Genomic DNA, 20,650 nt, shown 5'->3' with positions numbered 1-20,650 from the left:
CATTTTTGCCCTTGACCCCTGTTGCTCTATGTCGGTAACCCCTTGAGCATATAAAAGGAGGCCCGAGTGCAACGGAGGGGGGAGGGGGAGCCTGCTCGAGGAAGCCATTTCCACACACTCACGCTCGGCCTCATTAGCGGCCGGAGAGTACTGTAGCACTCCCCGCCCCTGAGCTAGAAAGCAATACAATCCACAAAGTAGGAGTAGGGTTTTACGCATCCGTGCAGCCTGAACCTGGGTAAATCGCCCGCGTGCTCCGCCTCGATCTGCTCTTTGCACGACCTCCGCCCCCCGCCGAACCAAAAGGGACCCGGCCCGTCGGTCCCATAGGTGTCCGTGGATCAGCTACCCCGGCATCTTTGGCGCGCCAGGTAGGGGGCGTCGAGGTGGTGTGAACCAGATCCGGCATTCTCGCGACCTAGATCTTCATCATCTTCATCAACTTGCCACCGAAGAAGAAAGTTTCGGAGGCAGCTGCTCCGTCCGCGCCGAGGGCCAAAGATAAGTTACCAAAGTTTGAGCAATTGAGTTTTTAAATTAAACATTGTCTCCCTCGAACGACCACCCTTTGTATGGGAAACCTGTGCACGGAGGAGCCAACTCGTAGCTGGCTGCGCCCTTGCGTTGTTTCGAGCTCGCTCAACAACATTAAGTGAGCTGCGGCTAGTTGCTTAACTAGCCGCGCCCTTGCATTGTTTCGAGCCTGCTCAACAACGTAAGCGAGCTGCGGCTAGTTGCTTAACTAGCCGCGCCCTTACTTTGCTTCGAGCCCGCTCAGCAACTTAAGTGAGCTGCAGCTAGTTGCGACAAGGTTTCTTGCCGGTAGTGGCACCGCCAGCAGGCTGCTAACGTTCCGCACTCAGCACTCGCGGCTCAGGTGCCTGCACCGGCAAGTTCCCTAAAAGCGTAGGGTGAAAACATACAAAGGGAGGAATCAAGTAAAGGGAGTAATGTTCCAATCATTGCTCACGACCAAGCTACATTACAAAGATAGCTTGTCGCAGCCCTAACAGATTGTTTTCATGACATGATGGGCAGTGACAAGTTTTGCTCCGGCAAGCTTGCCGAGGAACATCACGCTCCGGCAGAGCCGCAGATTCTCGCCCTAGAAGCGGATGTTCCCGCAGCAGCAGATTTGCCTTTAGTCCTTGTTGTCGAGCCACAAGCTCCAGCATGGACTCCGGCAACCACCTTTTGTACAAGTCTCGCCGCTGTTGCATGTAATCCTTTGTACAAAGCCGGGCGCAGACCCCGTGCATAACACCTACCCCCCGGTAAGCAATAACGAGCCATAAGGCTCCATATCTGTATTTTCTCTTCTTTCTTTTTTCACAAGGAAAGGAAGGCTCCCTCGCGCACAAGTTTGCCGGGGGGGAAGGAGAAGATGATGGTATGGACCAGGCGTCGTTCAAGAGTTTCGCCTTGCCGGGAAGCAAACAACAGAAAAGATAAGTTGCCAAAGTTTGAGCAATCAGATTTTTTTTAAAAAAATTGAGTTATCTCCCCTAAACGGCCGCACCCTGTATGGAAAACCTGTGCGCGGAGTAGCCGACTCGTAGCTAGCTGCGCCCTTGCGTTGTTTCGAGCTCGTGCGACAACATTAAGTGAGCTGCGGCCGGTTGCTTAACTAGCCGCGCCCTTGCATTGTTTCGAGCCTGCTCAACAACGTAAGTTAGCTGCGACTAGTTGCTTAACTAGCCGCGCCCTTACTTTGCTTCGAGCCCGCTCAGCAACATAAGTGAGCTGCAGCTAGTTGCGACAAGGTTTCCTGCCGGTAGCGGCACCGCCAGCAGGCTGCTGACGTTCCGCACTCAGCGCTCGCGGCTCAGGTGCCTGCACCGGCAAGTCCCCTAAAAGCGTAGGGTAAAAGCATACAAGGCAAGGAATCAAGTAAAGGGGAATAACATAGCAATCACTACTCGTGAGAAAGTTATATTACAAAATAGCTTGTCGCAGCTCTAACAGATGCTTTCCATGACATAGCTAGCAGCGACAAGGAAAGAAGGAAGCAGGCGGCCTAATCAACGCGGTCGCCCTCAACCCTCTTGATCCCGCCCACCTTGTCCACAATGGGTGCGACAAGGGCCTTGAGCTCCTCCTGATCGATATCAGCCGGCAGGGGTCTGAGGACGTTGTGGAGGCGGAGGCCTGGATTGCGGAAGGCCACCTTCATCAACACCTTCTGAAGGGCTCCCGCACAGATCTCGCGCGACTCGTCGGCCAGCTACTTCGGGATCCTGTCCCGAAGCCGCTGGAGCGCCGTCGCCACGCCCTGGAAGAACAGAGTGAGCTTGGCGCTAGGTTGGAGGTTCTCGTCGGAGGAGTACCCGAAGTCCTCCACCCCCAGCTGCGCCAGCTCCTTATCAATGTCCCCGGCGGCGTTCGCGAGGCTCTTCGTCCAGTGCTCCACCGTATCCCTAAAGGCGTTTTGGGTGGTGGCAGCACTCTCCAGCAACGCCTTGTCGGCTTCGATCTCCTTCTTCAGGGCCGCCTCCCGCTCCTTGGCGCCGTCCAGCGCCTTGGTCAGAGCGGCCAGTTTTGACTCGAGAGCGGCGTTGGAGTCCTTGGCGGCGCTAAGGTCTTCGCCATATGCTTTGCGATCAGCCTCCAGCTGCACCACCTTTATTTCCAGCACCTTTTTGGCGGCCTCGGCAGCGGCGACAGCGTCCTCCGCTTGCTTGAGGGCTCCGCCGAGCTTCTCCTCGCGCGCGGCAAGCTCCTCCTCGTGAGCGTCAAGGTTGACATTCCGCTGTGCCTGCTCGCCCACCTCTGTGGCTAGCTTCACAGCGGCCAGTCGCTGCAGCTCTTCGGCTTCGGCCTTCTCAAGGAGAAAGGCCTTCTTCGCTTCAGCGAGCTGCTCCCGCTCCTCCGCCAGGGATCGAAGGGCTTCCCGATGGAAACCCCCGAGCTCGTCTGCGCGCTTCTCAATGTCTGCTCCCGCCTTCGTGACAAGCGCCTCGCGGGACTCCAGCTTGGCTTGTCGCACGCGGTAGAGCGACATCAACCTACGCAGCAGCCACTCCTCTTCGGGCTCGTTGCTGTTGCTGCTTGGCGCGTCGACCAGCTTCAGACCCGCGGAGGCGAGCACTTCCCCATCGAAGACCTCCCCCTCGACCGGCGCCCTGGAGCTTGATGCCCAGGGAAGGTTGATGAAGACGCCTTCGCCGGCCTTCAAGTAAACGCCCGGCTGGGGCTCCTCGGTGCTTGGCGCTGCGGCTCCGGCGGACGGGTCGGCGGTCGGTGTAGCGCCTGGCGCTCCTGTGGCCTCTGGGCCGTCGGTACGATTGCCAGACTCCTCGCCAGTCGCCGCGGCGCCAGCCTTGGCGGCCTCGGCGCCGGCGGCGTCTCCAGCACCGGCAGCTTCGTCGGCGGCAGCCTCTATCTCCATCTGATCCGCAGCAGATGGATCTGACGGCCGGGAGAGGAGAGAAGAGTCAAACAGAATCCAGCAGAAACTCGCAAAGATCAAGGAAAGAAGGATCCAAGAGAAGTTTCGAAGCAAGGGGAGTACCTGCGCCAGGCTCTGCAGTCGTGGTCTCCGTCGTCGGGGGGCCCCCGGCGCTGCCCCTCGCCGGAGAACCCTCCCTTGCCGGAGTCTTCTCCCTCACCGGGGAGCCTTCCCTCACCGGAGACTTCCCCTTCTCCGGAGAGCCTTCCCTTGCCGGAGAGTTCTCCCTTGTCGGGGAATTCTCCCTTGGCTCCTGGTGGGGCTGCTCGGCTCCTGCACAAGTCAACAAACAGATATCAACAAAGGCAAGTACCCGTGAACGCCTCGCCGCGGAAAGTAATTCACACACTTACGCTAGGGGCTGCCCTGGAGGAAAGTCGCTGGCTCCGGCAAAGTTGCCTCGGGCGCGCCACCTGCAGTCGCAGTGGGCTCGTCCTCGATGATGATCGCCGGGGCCTTAGCTCTCTTTGCCGCTCTCTAGGCCATAGTCCTAAAGAGGAACAGATTCAGGGAAAAGCAAGTGAGAAACAAGACCAACAGCAAAAACTGAAGAAACGCAAGTGCGGCAAGAGAAGCTTACTCTTCTTCATCCTCCTCGTCGGAGCTTAGCGCGGAGAAGTCGAAGCCCGGCGCGCGCCCGGCGGGAGGAGGCGGGGGAGAAGCTTCCCTTGGCCGCTTGGCGGAAGCAGTGGCGGCGGTCTGAGAAGACCCCGCTCCGGCCGTCGGCGCGGCGTGAGTGGTGGTAGGGACTGAAGCGGTGGTCCGGCTAGACTCCGCTCCAGTTGCCGTCGCAGTATGAGGTGCTCCCGCGGCAACGGTGTTTGCCGCGGTGGAGCGGGTCACGCGGCGTGGTGACTGTTGACCCGCTTGCCGCTCCGCCACGTCACCGACCTTGCGGAGACGCCTCCTTGGTGGGGATGGAGGCTCTGCTTCTGGTGGGCTGTCCGAAGGCAAGGAGGGAGAGGAGTCGATTTGCCACGAGCTGCCCGTATCTTCAGCGGGCTCGCTCGGCTCGGCGTCTTGCCCGGCAAGCCCCTTCTTGCCGGCAGGCTCCCCTTGCTTGCCACAGCTTGCCGCTTCTGCTGCATCTGCCTCCGCGGCGGTGAACCCAAAGTCGCCCCCGGCTGCGGCAGCCGCCGCCTCCTCCAGCCTGGTGGCGGTGCGCGCCATCTCCGCGTCGGTGGTGTCGCGGGTAAAGCCGTCCTTCTCGTCGAGATGGACTGCCACTTCCACCAAGTCGTCGAAAAACTGCTGCACGACCTCGTCGTCAGGCTCCTGCCAAGTTGGGACAATCCCGTGCGAGTCGCATTCCGGCATCATTGCACGGATGCGGTCGAGCGCGGAATTGTTGCACAAAGGCACGACGCCCCCCGGCAACCTGAACACCTCGGGATGCTGGGGGTCATATTTGAACAGCTCCTGCAGCATCGCATGGAGCTCCAGAACCGTGAAGTTGTAGTTGAGGCCCGGCCATAGCCTCATAATATCTGCCGCGTTCTTGAACTCCCAAGTGGGTCTCCCCCGTTCCTGCAGGGGGGCGATGCGGCGGCGAAGGAAGTCCGCGCCAACGGCGCCAACAGTAAGCCCGGCAAGCCTGAGGCGCAGGACCCTAGTGGCAGCAATTCTCAGCCTGTCGTCCTCCGGGGCCAGGTCGCTCCAGTCACTGCCGCGTGCTACTGGGGTTCGGCGCAGGGTGGTGAATGGCTGCGGATTCTCTTCGACAATCCAGCACCAATCCGCTCTCCACTCCTCCCACTTGCCGCGGAGCTCTCCCTCCAGATAAGTCTCCTTGTTGCCGGCCCTTGAGACCCAGGCAATCCCGCCGGATAGAGACTCTCCTCTCTCTACTCGGTGGATGAAAAAGTGGCGGAAGAGGGCTACGTTGGGAAGGACTCCGACAAAGTTTTTGCAGAGATGCGCGAAAACTGCCATCGTCAGGACGGCGTTGGGGGTGAAGTCGAGGAGGTGGAATCCATAGGTGTTCATGATGTCGCAGAAGAAATTCGAGAAAGGCGGGCAGAGCCCGCAGTAGAAAAACAAGGCGAAGAAGGGGTACCCGTTCGGAGCCCTCTCCCAAGCGGCGGCGGGGAGAACCCTTGTGCGCGGATGTGCGCGCGTCTCCGCCGACCAGAACAAAGAGTAGTCCTCCCTCAGCTCCTTCGCGCCGAGCCTGGGGGGGAAAACGGATCGCACCTTCCGCAGCGCCGCGAGCCGCTGCGCCTCGGTCGTCTTCACGGTCTTCCCCTTGTCGACTTTTGGAGCCATGACGGAAGTAGTGGAGGAGGTCGACGGCGTTGGTGGTGCTAATGGCGGTGGGGGGCGGAGCGCTGCTTTCTCTCTCTCTCAGCTTTGGGGAGGCGAGGGAGCGGCGGAGATTTCTGAGATTGGGAACGGCAACGGGCGAATGGGCCAACTGCCCCCGTTTCCCCTTCATTTAAAGGGGGAGGAGGGCGGACATTTCGCATTTCGAGAAAAGGAACCCCCACGACCTCCCCCACGACGCCGCATTCGACGCGTGCCGTTCGGGGAGGGCGCGGCGGATACGGAGGGGGATTCGGCGTAACCTAGGGCGCGCGTGCCCGTGCACTGTTTTGGGCCTGGCCCAACAGCGCTCGGCACCGTGTCTGGCCCAGGCCCGGGGGCTCCTGTCGGTGTACTAGAGTAGGGGTACCCTTAGTACCCCGAACTTGTGCACGGGCAGTCGCAGCATCCCCGCGGCAAGGCTTGCCGGGTGACCGCCAAAACCCTCCGCGGCTACCTTGAAGACCATTCAAGAATAAAGCACTCAAGACAAGACCCGGCAAGAGGAGCTTGCCGGGAAGAAGACAAGACCCCGGCAAGAGGAGCTTGCCGGGAAGGCTATCAGAAGCGTCCCAAGGCCCCGGCAAGAGGCGCTTGCCGGGAAGGCCAACCAAGGCGTACCAAGAAAACTTGCCGCGGCGCCCCACGCGCCCCGGCAAGGCCCGGTGAGCGACAAGCTCCCGGACAGACACGACAAGACGACGACCGCGGCAAGGCGCTTGCCGCGGGAAGCCCCCACTTCGTGCCCACGCTCCAGCACACCCACCATGTGTCGCTCTGGGACCCTCCTAAGCACACGTGGCAGGAGGCCGTGCAGCTAAGGGTGCGCGGTGGCGAGCAGGCGCTGACAAGATAACCACCGTGGCTAACATTGGTGTCCCTAGCAAGCCTCTTCCTGTACTGTTTAGGCGACACAGACGGGCATTTAATGCCCTTGTCCCCTGCCGTCAGGGTTAGGTATGATAGCACTGTAGCAGGTAGCTGTGCCTGCTACAGCGCCTAGCTGCCCCTACTACGGCACCTTTCCATTTTTGCCCTTGACCCCTGTTGCTCTATGTCGGTAACCCCTTGAGCATATAAAAGGAGGCCCGAGTGCAACGGAGGGGGGAGGGGGAGCCTGCTCGAGGAAGCCATTTCCACACACTCACGCTCGGCCTCATTAGCGGCCGGAGAGTACTGTAGCACTCCGCGCCCCCGAGCTAGAAGGCAATACAATCCACAAAGCAGGAGTAGGGTTTTACGCATCTGTGCGGCCCGAACCTGGGTAAATCGCCCGCGTGCTCCGCCTCGATCTGCTCTTTGCGCGACCTCCGCCCCCCGCCGAACCAAAAGGGACCCAGCCCGCCGGTCCCATAGGTGTCCGTGGATCAGCTACCCGGCACGGAGGCCCAGCCCAGAATTGCTGTTTTTGCCTATTTCAGTGTTTCGAAGAAACAGAATATCAAATGGAGTCCAAACGGAATAAAACCTTTGGGAACATGATTTTCTCACCGAATATGATCCAGGAGACTTGGACCCTACGTCAAGGAAGCTTCGAGGAGGGCACGAGGTAGGGGGGCACCCTCCACCCTCGTGGGCCCCATGATGCTCCACCAACGTACTTCTTCCTCCTATATATACCTACGTACCCTCAAATGATCAGATACGGAGCCAAAAACCTAATTCCACCACCGCAACCTTCTGTACCCACGAGATCCCATCTTGGGGCCTGTTCCGGAGCTCCGCCGGAGGGGGCATCCATCACGGAGGGCTTCTACATCATCACCATAGCCTCTCCGATGAAGTGCGAGTAGTTTACCTCAGACCTTCGGGTCCATAGTTAGTAGCTAGATGGCTTCTTCTCTCTTTTTGGATCTCAATACAATGTTCTCCCCCTCTCTCGTGGATATCTATTCGATGTAATCTTCTTTTTGTGGTGTGTTTGTTGAGATCGATGAATTGTGGGTTTATGATCAAGATTATCTATGAAGAATATTTGAATCTTCTCTGAATTCTTTTATGTATGATTGGTTATCTTTGCAAGTCTCTTCGAATTATCAGTTTGGTTTGGCCTACTAGATTGGTTTTTCTTGCAATGGGAGAAGTGCTTAGCTTTGGGTTCAATCTTGCGGTGTCCTTTCCCAGTGACAGTAGGGGCAGCAAGGCACGTATTGTATTGTTTCCATCGAGGATAACAAGATGGGGTTTTTATCATATTGCATGAATTTATCCCTGTACATCATGTCAGCTTGCTTAAGGCGTTACTCCATTTTCTTGAACTTAATACTCTAGATGCATGCTAGATAGCGGTCGATGAGTGGAGTAATAGTAGTAGATGCAGGCAGGAGTCGGTCTACTTGTCTCGGACGTGATGCCTATATACATGATCATACCTAGATACTCTCATAACTATGCTTAATTCTGTCAATTGCTCAATAGTAATTCGTTCACCCACCGTAAAATACTTATGCTCTTGAGAGAAGCCACTAGTGAAATCTATGGCCCCCGGGTCTATCTTCATCATATCAATCTTCCTACACTTTATTATTGCCTTTGCTTTTTTACTTTGCTTTTATTTTACTTTGCATCTTTATCACAAAAATACCAAAAATATTATCTATCATCTCTATCAGATCTCACTCTCGTAAGTGACCGTGAAGGGATTGACAACCCCTTATCGCGTTGGTTGCGAGTAGTTATTTGCTTTGTGTAAGTACGAGGGACTCGCTCTTAGCCTCCTACTGGATTGATACCTTGGTTCTCAAAAACTGAGGGAAATACTTACGCTACTTTGCTGCATCATCCTTTCCTCTTCAAGGAAATCCAACGCAGTGCTCAAGAGGTAGCAAGAAGAATTTCTGGCACCGTTGCCGGGGAGACTATGCAAAAGTTAACATACCAAGTACCCATCACAATCCCTTATCTCCCGCATTACATTATTTGCCATTTGCCTCTCGTTTTCCTGTCCCCCACTTCACCCTTGCCGTTTTATTCGCCCTCTCTTTTCCGTTCGCCTCTTTATCGCTTGCTTGTCGTTATGTCTAATTTTTGGGAAATTATTGCCAATATGGAAAATAATAATATCATAGAAAATTCTGACGCTCCTACTAAAGAATCCCCTACCTTGCATACAAAAAGATTTCGAATTGGTAGTGGTAATATTATTGGAAAAGGAGTTATTCAAGATTTCTTTACTTGTGCCGGTGCGTTGCCTTCTATGGGCGGTTCTATTCTTCGTAGAACTAGTAGTCTTGCGGACGCTATTGCCATGCTTATAGTTGAACTTGAAAGGCAATTTATGCACATGCATCCTTGCATACAAATAATTTTCTTAGAATTCTCTAATATTGAGCATTCTTCTGTTAAGTGTGCCGCCATTATCTTTTTGGCTCATGAGTTTAGATTTATAATAAAAGAGGCCAAAGAAATCTTTGCGCATTATAGGGTAGATGCTAGTCATCCTCCCATTGAAGCTATCATTTTTAATCAAGAAGACATGATGCGTTTACAATCTTTAGATCATATTGCTTATAATGAAAATCTTAGGAAAAAGGTTCCTGCCGATGTTCTAGTTGATAGAATTTCCGAGCTTAATGATGATTTTGCTATTCAGAATAATGGACTAGGTTTTCCTCTTGAACGAAGGCTTGTGACTTTTTGCCAAAAGAATGCTCTTAATGATGAATTTGTTGTGCAATACAAAGGGCCTAGGGAGGAACCCATACCTCCCGAGATTGATCTTGGGGACTTTTGTCCCATTAAATTTAGCGCTTTTGATTATTTTTGTTTGCCTCAAAGAAAACTTGCTGCTGAACGTAGAGAATATTAGAGAAGTTTTCATGATTTGCCATACCACTATTATGGCAATACCTAGATCTATCCTTGCTTTTATGACTAGCTAGGGGCGTTAAAAGATAGCGCTTGTTGGGAGGCAACCCAATTTTATTTTTAGTTTTTTTGCTTTTGCTTCTGTTTAGGAATAAATCTTTGATCTAGCCTCTGGTTAGATGTGTTTTTATGTTTTAATTAGTGTTTGTGCCAAGTTAAACCTATAGGATCTTCTTGGATGATAGTTATTTGATCTTGCTGTAATTTCCAGAAACTTTCTGTTCACGAAAACAATTGTTAAAAATCACCAGAACGTGATAAAATAGTGATTCCAATTTCTGATGATCAATAAACAAATTGCCTAGGCCGTCCTATTTTGGCTGATGTTTTGGAGTTCCAGAAGTTTGCGTTAGTTACAGATTACTACAGACTGTTCTGTTTTTGACAGATTATGTTTTTCGTGTGTTGTTTGCTTATTTTTGATGAATCTATGGCTAGCAAAATAGTTTATAAACCATAGAGAAGTTGGCATAAAGTAGGTTTAACACCAATATAAATAAAGAATGAGTTCATTACAGTACCTTGAAGTGGTCTTTTGTTTTCTTTCGCTAACGGAGCTCACGAGATTTCTGTTGAGTTTTGTGTTGTGAAGTTTTCAAGTTTTGGGTAAAATCTTTTGATGGATTATGGAACAAGGAGTGGTAAGAGCCTAAGCTTGGGGATGCCCATGGCACCCCCAAGATAATCTAAGGACACCAAAAAGTCAAAGCTTGGGTATGCCCCAGAAGGCATCCCCTCTTTCGTCTACTTCCATCAGTAACTTTACTTGGAGCTATATTTTTATTCACCACATGATATGTGTTTTGCTTGGAGCGTCTTGTATGATTTGAGTCTTTGATTTTTAGTTTACCACAATCATCCTTGCTGTACACACCTTTTGAGAGAGCCATACAGGATTTTGAATTTGTTAGAATACTCTTTGTGCTTCACTTATATCTTTTGAGCTATATAGTTTTGCTCTAGTGCTTTACTTATATCTTTTGGAGCACGGTGGTGGATTTGTTTTATAGAAACTATTGATCTCTCATGCTTCACTTAGATTATTTTGAGAGTCTTAAATAGCATGGTAATTTGCTTAAAAAATCTTAATATGCTTGGTATTCAAGATTTGTAAAACTTTCTTTTGAGTGCGTTGAATACTAAGAAAAGTTTGATGCTTGATAATTGTTTTAAGATATGAAGATGGATATTAGAGTCATGCTAGTTGAGTAGTTGTGAATTTGAGAAATACTTGTGTTAAAGTTTGTGATTCCCGTAGCATGCACGTATGGTGAACCGTTATGTGATGAAGTCGGAGCATGATTTTTATATTGATTGTCTTCCTTATGAGTGGCGGTCGGGGACGAGCGATGGTCTTTTCCTACCAATCTATCCACCCTAGGAGCATGCACGTAATACTTTGCTTTGATAACTTGTAGATTTTTGCAATAAGTATATGAGTTCTTCATGAATAATGTTGAGTCCATGGATTATATGCACTTTTCTTCCTTCCACAATTGCTAGCCTCTCTAATACCGCGCACTTTTCGCCAGTATCATACACCCATCATATACCTTCCTCAAAACAGCCACCATACCTATCTATCATGGCATTTCCATAGCCATTCTGAGATATATTGCCATGCAACTTTCCACCGTTCCGTTTATTATGACACGCTCCATCATTGTCATATTGCTTAGCATGATCATGTAGTTGATATTGTATTTGTGGCAAAGCCACCATTCATAATTCTTTCATACATGTCACTCTTGATTCATTGCATATCCTGGTACACCGCCGGAGGCATTCATACAGAGTTATATTTTGTTCTAAGTATCGAGTTGTAATTGTTGAGTTGTAAGAAAATAAAAGTGTGATGATCGGGATGAGACTCCGGACGAAAAATAATAAAAAATAAAAAAAGAGGCCATATAAAAAAGAGAAAAGGCCCAAATAATAAAAAAAATGAGAGAAAAAGAGAGAAGGGACAATGTTACTACCCTTTTACCACACTTGTGCTTCAAAGTAGCACAACGATCTTCATGATAGAGAGTCTCTCATTTTTTCACTTTCATATACTAGTGGGTATTTTTCATTATACAACTTGGCTTGTATATTCCAATGATGGGCTTCCTCAAAATGCCCAAGGTCTTCGTGAGCAAGCGAGTTGGATGCACACCAACTTAGTTTCTTTTGTTGAGCTTTCATATACTTATAGCTCTAGTGCGTCCGTTGCATGGCAATCCCTACCCACTCACATTGATATCTATTGATGGGCATCTCCATAGCCCGTTGATACGCCTAGTTGATGTGAGACTATCTTCTCCCTTTTTTGTCTTCTCCACAACCACCATTCTATTCCACATATAGTACTATATCCATGGCTCATGCTCATGTATTGCGTGAAGATTGAAAAAGTTTGAGAATGTCAAAAGTATGAAACAATTGCTTGGCTTGTCATCAGGGTTGTGCATGATTTAAATACTTTGTGTGCTGAAGATAGAGCATTGCCAGACTATATGATTTTGTAGGGATAACTTTCTTTGGCCATGTTATTTTGAGAAGACATGATTGCTTTGTTAGTATGCTTGATGTATTATTATTTTTTATGTCAATATTAAACTTTTGTCTTGAATCTTTCGGATCTGAATATTTATACCACAATTAAGAAGAATTACATTGAAATTATGCCAAGTAGCACTCCGCATCAAAAAATTTGTTTTTATCATTTACCTACTCAAGGACGAGCATGAATTAAGCTTGGGGATGCCTAATACGTCTCCAACGTATCTATAGTTTTTGATTGCTCCATGCTATATTATCTACTGTTTTGGACTATATTGGGCTTTAATATCCACTTTTATATTATTTTTGGGACTAACCTATTAACCGGAGGCCCAGCCCAGAATTGCTGTTTTTTTGCCTATTTCAGAGTTTTGACGAAACGGAATATCAAACGCAGTCGAAATGGAATAAAACCTTTGGGAACGTGATTTTCTCACCGAATATGATCCAGGAGACCTGGACCCTACGTCAAGGAAGCTTCGAGGAGGGCACGAGGTAGGGGGGCGCGCCCACCCCCCAAGGGCGCGCCCTCCACCCTCGTGGGCCCCATGATGCTCCACCGACGTACTTCTTCCTCCTATGTATACCTAAGTACCCCCAAACGATCAGATACGGAGCCAAAAACCTAATTCCACCGCCGCAACCTTCTGTACCCACGAGATCCCATCTTGGGGCCTGTTCCGGAGCTCCGCCGGAGGGGGCATCCATCACGGAGGGCTTCTACATCATCACCATAGCCTCTCCGATGAAGTGTGAGTAGTTTACCTCAGACCTTCGGGTCCATAGTTAGTAGCTAGATGGCTTCTTCTCTCTTTTTGGATCTCAATACAATGTTCTCCCCCTCTCTCGTGGAGATGTATTCGATGTAATCTTCTTTTTGCGGTGTGTTTGTTGAGACCGATGAATTGTGGGTTTATGATCAAGATTATCTATGAACAATATTTGAATCTTCTCTGAATTCTTTTATGTATGATTGGTTATCTTTGCAAGTCTCTTCGAATTATCAGTTTGGTTTGGCCTACTAGATTGGTTTTTCTTGCAATGGGAGAAGTGCTTAGCTTTGGGTTCAATCTTGCCGTGTCCTTTCCCAGTGATAGTAGGGGCAGCAAGGCACGTATTGTATTGTTGCCATCGAGGATAACAAGATGGGGTTTTTATCATATTGCATGAATTTATCCCTCTACATCATGTCATCTTGCTTAAGGCATTACTCTGTTTTCTTGAACTTAATACTCTAGATGCATGCTGTATAGCAGTCGATGAGTGGAGTAATAGTAGTAGATGCAGGCAAGAGTCGGTCTACTTGTCTCGGACGTGATGCCTATATACATGATCATACCTAGGTACTCTCATAACTATGCTTAATTCTGTCAATTGCTCAACAGTAATTCATTCACCCACCGTAAAATACTTATGCTCTTGAGAGAAGCCACTAGTGAAATCTATGGCCCCCGGGTCTATCTTCATCATATCAATCTTCCTACACTTTATTATTGCCTTTGCTTTTTACTTTGCTTTTATTTTACTTTGCATCTTTATCACAAAAATACCAAAAATATTATCTATCATCTCTATCAGATCTCACTCTCATAAGTGACCGTGAAGGGATTGACAACCCCTTATCGCGTTGGTTGCGAGGAGTTATTTTCTTTGTTAGGTACGAGGGACTCGCGCGTAGCCTCCTACTGGATTGATACCTTGGTTCTCAAAAACTGAGGGAAATACTTACGCTACTTTGCTGCATCATCCTTTCCTCTTCAAGCAAATCCAACGCAGTGCTCAAGAGGTAGCAAGGTCTTGCGTCGTCCGCCTCGCGAGACTTGGTCCCTTGCGAGGGTCTTGGATGCCTTGTTGATAAAGATGGGCCGTACAGCCCGCTAGCTTAGCCACGCCGTGGGCCACAGGCAGGCAAGTCTGGGGACCCCCATTCCGAGAATGCCGATAGTAGCCCCCGGGCCCAAGGTGCGCTCGGGCTTGGCTTCGAGGCGAAGCCAAGGGTCAAGTGTGGAGCGCTGCAGGCCCCAAAAGCCTTCGGCCTCGGTTGACGCGTGGCGGTTGATTGGATGTGGGCGTCTCCGCTTCCCCACGCTGCCTCGGCAACTGCTCGATTGGACAAGTCCCTGCGACATGCAAGGGAAGATTATTATTACCTGGGGTAGTGGGAGGCGCCGGTTGGCCTCCTTCGGCTATAAATGGGGAGGGGGCGGAGCCCCCGTTGCCCATTTCTTCCTTGCTCGCTTGCTCCTCCTTGCTCCTCTGCTTGCAACAATGGCGCCCATCCAAAGGTTCTCTGCTGAAGAGAAAGGAAAGCCCCCCCCGCAATGACCCGGGGCCGCTTCCTCCGAAGAAGAGGTCGGTCCATTGCCGCGACGAAGTGGCGATGCAGGTGGTGACGAGGCCTTGGTGCAAGCGGCCTCCTCCAGGGTATCCGCTACCCTTGTACGTCCGTGCCGAGGGCTCAGGAGGGCGGAGCGACGAACGGCGCCGCCCACACCACGTCCGTGGTCGCCGTGCGACGACGACGTGCGCGGTTGCTCCGGGAGTCCACGCTGCGGACTCCTCGCGCGAGCTTGTACTATGGGCGCCGATGCCCCCAAGCTCTTGGATCCGCTTCCCGCGGTTCTTCTCCGACGTGATGCCGTCGAAGGGGCCCCTCGAGATCTAGTTGCAGCATGCTGACTGCAATGCCGGCGACCGGAGCAGAGGTCGAAGGGGTCCCCAACGACAAGATCTTCATGACTCGCGGCTGGGGCGAGGTCACGCGGGTTTGCCGCGTGAGGGGTGCCCTTGCGATCCACCTCGAGTACGACGGCGCCTCCATGCTCTTCTTCAAGGTCTTTGACGCGGAAGGCCGCCTCCTGGAGTGTTGCCTCGAGGGGGAGCGCCAAGGTGAGGCGCCCCCCGCTCGCGTCTACTCCAGCAACAGTGATTCCTGGGGGTCCAGCGGCTCTCCTGAGCTCTATGAGACTCCGGAGACGAGCGACGACAGTTACGAGCCCCCAAGCTTTCGCCGCGCTCGGAGCAGGGCCGCGGCGTCCAGCCGCCGCCGTCGCTGGTCTAGATGGGGCTGGCACCGGCCTCACATGGCCCACTGTTGATGATGGCGTCCGCCACAGAAGGGTGTAGATAGGATTCCTCTAGTTCTCGCTTTTGTTCCCTGCGAGGAGTCAAAAAATGCCCCGCGGGGTGTGTAAGGATCTTTGATGCCCTTTTGTGTAGGCCTTCCCCATTATGAAAATTTGCGAACGCATGTCCTATCAAGGCTCGGTCTCCCCTTTCCAACCTTGCGATAGCTTGTTGCTCTATGCCGTCAGGTCCCAGTCCCCAGGCAGGCTACAGCTGTCGCTGGTATGCCAGGTCGAATGCCGTGGTCAAGGCCAGGAGGTGTGTGACCCGAGGTCCGGTAAGAGCCCCTAAGGCACGATGCTCAGGAGGTCCCCTTTAGCGCTCAAGAAGCTATGGCAAGGCAAGAAAGGGAGTTGACGTGGCCGCAACAGGGCTGCGGCGAGTGTGACCCTTAGGCCCCAACACTTAGCCAACCCGAGAGCGAGGCTTATCTTGTCGATTTCGTGACAGTTCCTTGTAGTGCACAAGCCTGCGCGCAAGCTTGTGCGGCATAGCTAGGTCGTGCCCCTGCTTGTACTTGTTATTTCCCGACGTTCGCCCTTGGTTGATCAGGCCGACGCCTTCAGCGAAGAAGAGGAAGGAGGATACGGCGGCCGTGCCTTCCTCCGCAGAGAAAGGAGGAAACAGCGCCCGCATCTCCCCAGTCCGGTCATCCTCGTGAGGGCAAGAAGAACATCACCGTGTGGAATCAGCCCCCATGGCCCCGCTGGCTCCAGAGGTGCCAGCGTTTGGCGCGGCTGATTAGGTCCCAACTGCCCTGGAACCCGCAGTCTCCTAGGCCCTGGTGACGATGTCGCTTCCTCCCGCTGCTGTACTTCCACTCCCAGGTTCTTCTGCTCCTGATGCTGTTCTCGAACATGCTCTTTCGGAGATGACCCAGTTGCAAGCAGATCTCCTGAGCCAGGTGACCCACGCCTGGTGGCCGGGCGCCTGGAGCTGGCCTCAGGCTGGCTTCACTCCGACTTGGCGGTTCACGCGGCGCTGAGCCAGGCCACAGCATCTTTCGAGAAGGAGAAGCAGTGTGCCGCCAATGCTGCAGCCGATCATGAGGCGGCACTAAAGGACGCCAAGGCCGCCCGCGACCGCTGCCGAGAGCTGGAGGATGACCTGAAGAGCCCGTGCGACAAGCACGCCAAAGAAGCACGCAGCCGCCAAGCGAAGGAGGGGAAATGAAGGCCCAGGAGGACGTCGTCAAGAACTGTGATGCTGAGCTGGCGGGGTTGGAGAAGGCGCAGGCCGCTGAGCGCAACCGGTTGGAAGAGCTGGAGCAGAAGGTGAAGGCGAGGGAGGCCGATCTTGATGCCAAGGCGCGAGTCCTTGATGAAGACCGCATGGCCTTTGCTGACCTTGAGGAGAGATCCCGCAAGGCACTGAAGACGCTCTACGAGCATGGACTGGAGAATTCACTGGCCAACGATGAGGACGGCCCCGCTCGGCTGCTTCCTCTCCCGGTGAAGGCACTCGAAGAAGTCGTTGATGGTGTCGGTCCCATGGCGGAGGCAGAAGCTCGCGTCCTGTCTTCAGCTGCATTGACCCGCGTCTTCAGCCACCTGCACCTTCGCGACCCCAATGCTTGTCTTGACGAGCTGCTGGAGCCTGTGGCTGAAGATCACTGCGAAGCCGCCACCGCAGCTGTACAAGGTCAAGTGGAGGCCTTGCTGAAGAAGTTCCACGGCTTTGTCTCCGCTCCTTTGTCCGGCGATGCCGCCGATCCTGCGACTGGTGGTGAAGGTGAAGACAACGTCAGCCATGGAGGAGCACCTTTCGCAGGCGATGGCAGTGTCCAGGGGTGACCTGCGGCTATTCTTCTCGTTTCGTTCCTGCAACATGTATCAGGCCTCGTGAAGGCGTTAAGACTTTTCATTTGGTATTGTGAGGACAATGTGCTTGTAATATTTGCTTCGAGATTTTGTGCTTTCCTTCCTATTTGCTTTGTGTTCTGCGTCGGCAGAGCCCGGCCCCGCGCATTCCTCAACCGCCATTGGGCCAACCGGAGACCAGGACGAACCAAGGAGTGAGGGGCTACGTGACCAGTTAGGCTCCTGAGTCGCGATGCTCAGGAGTCCCCCTTGACGCGCAAACAACATATAGGGAGAGTTCGTGAGGATAGATTAATGTTCTATGTCGGCAGAGCCCGGCCCCGCGCATACCTCAACCGCCATTGGGCCAACCAGAGACCAGGACGAACCAAGGAGTGAGGGGCTACGTGACCAGTTAGGCTCCCGAGTCGCGATGCTCAGGAGTCCCCCTTGATGTGCAAACAATCTCCATACCTTCCCTCGCCGAGGCCTCGGGAGGGGCGTGCGACGACCAGGTCCGGGAGACCTGTTTGGGCGGCGTGCGCTTGGGCGTGATCCAAGTGCAACCCCCAGGCCCGGGAGGCCTGGTTGGGTGGCGTGCGCTTGGGCGTGACCCGAACGCAGCCCCCGTGTCCAGCCCCCTCGCGCGGCTCTCCCAATGGGAGGCATTGCGGTGAGGCCAGACGCTGAGCTCTAGGCTCCCTGAGGTTGGTACGACCGTGAAGCCGCCCTCAGTTGTTTATCACCAGCGCGGAGCATAGTGCTTCCGCTTGTGCACGGGCATAGCCGCTCCTCGGCAGTGTCGACGGACAGCGCGGAGCATGGTGCTTCCACTTGGATGTGGGAGGTGGGCTCCCCTCCGGGAGGAGCCCCCGGGGCGTGTACAACCCCGCCCTGACACGTGGCTTGCACGGCAGCGCTGCGAGGTGTATCTGGGCACTCGTGAGCCACCACGGGACTCACGAGGCCCTACCTCAAGGCGGGTTGCACCTGGTCTTGAGTCTTGATTGTCGTGTGTTCCTGCAAAGTGTTAGGTGCAAGCACTCTACGTCCTCAGGTCCCGGACCTCGAGCGAGCTCAGCTCCCGCTGGTATCCAGGTCGCGATGCCGTGGTCAAGGCCAGGGGGTGAGGGCTGGAGTTCCAGTAAGAGCTCCTGAGTCGCGATGCTCAGGAGCCCCCCTTTCAATGCGCAAGCAGATTGCATGGGGTGCATGGAGCCGTGGTGGGTGGCGGTCAAATAGGTGATAACCATGGGTAGGTTAAGCATGGGAGGCAAATCAGCTTGGGTAAATGCAGGAAGATACATGCCACTACGTCTGGCCCGAGCGGCTTGGGGATGATGCAGCCCGAGGGGCGCCCCCAACAAGGTAAACTAAAGGCATAAGCAAGAGGGATACAAGCCATAGGGATGGACCCATGCGGCCTGGGAATAATGCAGCCTGAGGGGCGCTCCCAGTTAAACGAACTTGGAAAATTTCACCTGGTTCTGTAGATAAAGGAGAGTTGGTGCAGCTGAAGGCGCGCATCAAAGGGATGGCACCTTACGAGCCACCGGGGCTCTGATCCTCGGGAGGCTCTGGGGGCTCAGGTGGTTCCCTGAGGACCGTCTCCATCTCCTCCAGGACGGCGTGGTGCCTGGCCTCCTGAGCCACCAGGGCGCGCCACAAGTTGCGCTGGTAGACGAATGACACGCTTGGCAGGCTGAAAGGCATGCGAACATAGTTGTGTGGCGCACCCTCGCAACGGCCCGCGCGTGAAGGCCAAAAACGCTCCTGAGAAGTCGCCCTGTTGAGCCCTGGAATGTCGATGCAGATGCGCAGCCCGGCATCCTCGCCTGGATGGGGAGCTGCACCTCGTGGGCGGCTGTCGCCGCGCATGGCCCTCGCGTCTTGCAGTTCCTGAGTGGTCTTGGTGATGAACTCCTGAGCAGTGGGCACTCCTTGCCTTGTGTTCTCCTGAGGGAAACGTGCCGCGAAGGACGCCTCCAGGTGGTGCCCAAGCGCCTCCCTTGTGAGGTGGGCAAGGTCTGAGGCCTTCCGGAGGAAAGCTCCCGAGCCTTGCCCGAGGAGGGCGCCGGGCACTGACACATCTCCGTCGTATCTACTTTTCCAAACACTTTTGCCCTTGTTTTGGACTCTAACTTGTATGATTTGAATGGAACTAACCCGGACTGACGCTGTTTTCAGCAGAATTGCCATGATGTTGTTTTATGTGCAGAAAACAAAAGTTCTCGGAATGACCTGAAACTCCACGGGATGTCTTATAAAAAATAATAAAAAATCCTCGCCAAAGATGAAGACCAGGGGGGCCACACCCTGTCCACGAGGGTGGGGGCGCACCCCCTAGGGCACGCCCCCTACCTCGTGGGCCCCCGAGACACCTTCCGGCGCCAACTCCAACTCTATATATTGGCTTTCGGGGAGAAAAAAATAGGAGAGAAGAAATCATCGCGTTTTACGATACGGAGCCGCCACCAAACCCTAAAACCTCTCGGGAGGGCTGATCTGGAGTCCGTTCGGGGCTCCGGAGAGGGGGATTCGTCGCCGTCGTCATCATTAACCATCCTCCATCATCAATTCCATGATGCTCACCGCCATGCGTGAGTAATTCCATCGTAGCCTTGCTGGACGGTGATGGGTTGGATGAGATTTATCATGTAATCGAGTTAGTTTTGTTAGGGTTTGATCCCTAGTATCCACTATGTTCTGAGATTGATGTTGCTATGACTTTGCTATGCTTAATGCTTGTCACTAGGGCCCGAGTGCCATGATTTCAGATCTGAACCTATTATGTTTTCATGAATATATGTGTGTTCTTGATCCTATCTTGCAAGTCTATAGTCACCTACTATGTGTTATGATCCGACAACCCCGAAGTGACAATAATCGGGACCACTCCCAGTGATGACCATAGTTTGAGGAGTTCATGTATTCACTATGTGCTAATGCTTTGTTCCGGTTCTCTATTAAAAGGAGGCCTTAATATCCCTTAGTTTCCATTAGGACCCCGCTGCCACGGGAGGGTAGGACAAAAGATGTCATGCAAGTTCTTTTCCATAAGCACGTATGACTATATTCGGAATACATGCCTACATTACATTGATGAATTGGAGCTAGTTCTGTGTCACCCTATGTTATGACTGTTACATGATGAACCGCATCCGGCATAATTATCCATCACTGATCTGGTGCCTACGAGCTTTCCATATACTGGTTTACGTTTATTTACTTTTCCATTGCTACTGTTACAATCACTACAAAATACCAAAAATATTGCTTTTGCTTTCGTTACCTTTGTTACCATTACCACCACTATCATATTACTTTGCTACTAAACACTTTGCTGTAGATACTAAGTTTCCAGGTGTGGTTGAATTGACAACTCAGCTGCTAATAATTGAGAATATTCTTTGGCTCCCCTTGTGTCGAATCAATAAATTTGGGTTGAATACTCTACCCTCGAAAACTGTTGCGATCCCATATACTTGTGGGTTATCAGGCACGCCTTCCTATGCAATGGAGGGAGGCGCCCCTGGAGCGGGCGCTGATCCGGACGAGGTTCCTG

Source organism: Triticum urartu, chromosome 1, assembly GCF_003073215.2.
Source record: "Triticum urartu cultivar G1812 chromosome 1, Tu2.1, whole genome shotgun sequence".
NCBI lineage: Eukaryota > Viridiplantae > Streptophyta > Magnoliopsida > Poales > Poaceae > Triticum > Triticum urartu.
This window is presented reverse-complemented; position numbering follows the sequence as displayed.